The sequence below is a fragment of the Saccostrea echinata genome, unplaced genomic scaffold (assembly GCF_033153115.1).
Source record: "Saccostrea echinata isolate AGI-Se365-2 ecotype Australia unplaced genomic scaffold, CSIRO_AGI_Sech_v1 ptg000028l, whole genome shotgun sequence".
Classification (NCBI taxonomy): Eukaryota; Metazoa; Mollusca; class Bivalvia; order Ostreida; family Ostreidae; genus Saccostrea; species Saccostrea echinata.
Genome location: NW_026889777.1, coordinates 16,446,219 through 16,449,160, shown reverse-complemented (window position 1 = coordinate 16,449,160; position 2,942 = coordinate 16,446,219). Strand labels below are relative to the sequence as shown.

Below are 2,942 nucleotides of genomic sequence, written 5' to 3'. Positions count from 1 at the left end.
TATCGTAGAAAACATAGGTGTAAACAGTTTGTCAGTGTATTTCCTCTGAAAGTGTAAATGAGTGCGATTCTAGGGGAGGGGGGTACTCCGTGTAATTCGGAGTTAGATACCTTGTGTTATTATTATACTATGGGTTAAAAATTTATTACCGAAACAAGTGCCTGTGATACACACTAAGGAATATAAAAAAAAAACTGTGGTTTTAATATACATATGATAGTTGTGCAAGTGCATTTCATTTGTTCAAATAAGACTACAATGCTCAATAAATGTATAACTTGTATAATTATACAATAAATAGAAAGAGATATTGTTTTCTTATAATATCACGGAGTATTATTTGTTAATTGGAATAATTAATTTAAAATACATTGCATCATGTCATAAAATTGACATCAGAAATCAAATGGAAATTTAAATTTCTGTTTCTAAATAAACATTTCATTTTATTCACCACTAAATCAATACCCATTAGCTAAGAACGCGTATCAGTACTTTCAGTACTTTGATTTTTTTGGGGGGTACCGTTTTTGAATTAGAGTTGTCTTTCTTTTAATCCGTTCTACTTTCTGATGCAATCGCTTGAAAGCATTATCTATAAATAAAACATGACGTGTACTGTAGTATATTAATACCCTAGAACAGGATAGCTCATTATTAAATTAAAAATACTAGTGTGCATGGGAACTGCTGGGCGTCATGGAATAAACACTCCAGAAATGTCCAAATAAACATATACACGCAAGACGTATACGTATAAGTTTTTAAAAGGTAAGGCATGTACTAAATGTACAATAGATTTATTATTTAAGGACCCTCTACAAACTACAGATTTCTTTTTGTGGTGTTAGAAGGATACACCCTTAGATCTTGAATCATGTGTACTAAATTATTTTATTTGTAATCAAACTCGAGCATTCTTAACATTTATTAATTCATTGTATGCTTTGATTAACGTGTATTTTCCCCCATTTGAGTATAAGCAACAGTGCAGTGCTTCATTCTCTTTGAACATTTTTTGCTAAGTGTGTATATATGTTGAAAATGAAATTGATAAACCCAATATTTACACCTTTAAACGATATATTTTCTCAGTGTCCAAAAAAACTTTTTTTCAATAGTACATGTATATATAGAGGTCCTTAAATCATATAGTCTAAGTGGAAAGAATAAAATAATGTATTTATTATACAAATATATATAACCTTTTTAATGAGGTTAATCCCTAGAGATATAGAGAAAGCATATCGATCGAATTCTACCGAATCAAAAGGATATATATCTGTTTTCTTATTTTTTTTATGTCAGTTAACATTTTTATTGATTTATAGCAAGGGTGTTGTATAAGTAAAGTTTATACAAAGAGTGATTGTTTGTGCGCAAGTTGGGAGGCGGGGGGGGGGGGGGGTTACAGTCAAGGACCCTTAAATTCAGCATATTTATTGTATTTTATCGTGGAGTAACTTTTCTTTCATATTTTTTAAGTGATAGGCCTATATCTTGTTTATGGCTACATGCATAGCAGCATATATCAACTGGCTTTTTAAAATATTTTTTGATATATGAGTATTATTTTATGCTTTCAGGAATATTAAAAGATAAATAATTTCCAAATGGAATAGGGATCTTTGAAAAGTTTGAAGAGAAGGATAGGGGAACCTTGAAGATGTTGGTAAAGAGTATGTAATGAAAGTAAGAGAAGACCAGAGAGAAGGTGATTACCTTATTACTTCAAGGCTAGATATTCCCAGAGAAATATGAGGAGGAAAAAGAAACGTCTGAAGGGGGATGTGAGAGAATTCCCAGAAAAAGATCGAAATTCCCGTTGATCAGCGGATTTTTTTTTTCCTCACAATATGGCAGGAATTAACTTCCTGCCAACATACACCAGCAAAAATGGCGACGCCGGTCTTGAAGGCATACTCCCGGGCTCTCGTGCCCGGGGTAACGCCATTTTCACATCTTGTCCGAGACGGACGTTTCACATTAGCACCGAAAATAAGAAATCCCCATGCTGTGCAATTACTTCGCTTTTTGGAAGGTTTGGGTATCACCATTGAAACTGTGAGATATCGGGAACAAGCGGAAAGAGATGATGAATTTTTTACAACTTACTGTAAAAATCTTTTCTTAAAGGACAGAAAAGGGGTGTTCTATCTTGTCATTTATAAAGAAGATTCAGTTTTAGATTTAAAACTTCTGAAGAAACAAGTTAACGCCTACCGCAATTTCTCTTTTGCCAGCCAAAGAGAATTGAAAAACATTTTGAAAGTCAATTTTGTGACCCCTTTTTCTTTGCTTTTTAATTCAACAGAAAATGTGAAGGTCGTCTTTGCGGAAAGTCTGAGACAAGAATCTTCCTTGAACTTTCATCCTCTTGATGGTCGATTCACAACCCGAATTTCCTATGGTGATCTCGAAACTTTCATGAAAGCCATTGGGAGAGATTTTATTCTAATAAATATTTAAAACACATTTTTTGACTTGTTAATTAATGAAAATATTGTTTAAACTTTCAGTTTTTATTAAATTAAGTTTTTTTACGAGTTGATTTCTGAGTATATACATGTACCTTTCCATCGTCAACGTTCCTAATTTAAGTACATGTAGTAATGTTCCACTATCAACTGTTTATGGTGTTTATGTCTACCAACTTGTTCCTACTCAAGAGCTTGCTCTGAGTACGATCAATTTTTAAAGCGAGGCAGGTTACTCTCTGATTAGTTGATACTACAGGGATTTCAAAGGCCTCGTTTAAAGTCAGCATTTCGTAAATTTATGGTCGTTGTAATGCCCTTGTTAGCAAATATAACCTATCATTGGTTGGTATTTTGGCTGACTTGTTTCGTACCAATTGTTAGGTCTTTGTTTTGTACTGAATTGACTACGGATAGTTCCGTCTACCTGATCAATACATAGGACTCATGGCGGGTTTGACCGGT

General features: G+C 33.2%; 1 long non-coding RNA gene across 1 annotated transcript; it reads left to right on the top strand.

Annotated features, from left to right (window-relative positions):
* Positions 1 to 678: 678 nt before the first annotated feature.
* LOC133193826 (uncharacterized) lies at positions 679 to 2,475 on the top strand. Its single transcript, XR_009722016.1, has 2 exons — positions 679 to 771; positions 1,587 to 2,475. It is a non-coding gene; the product is annotated as an uncharacterized LOC133193826 (long non-coding RNA).
* The last annotated feature ends 467 nt before the right edge of the window (positions 2,476 to 2,942 follow it).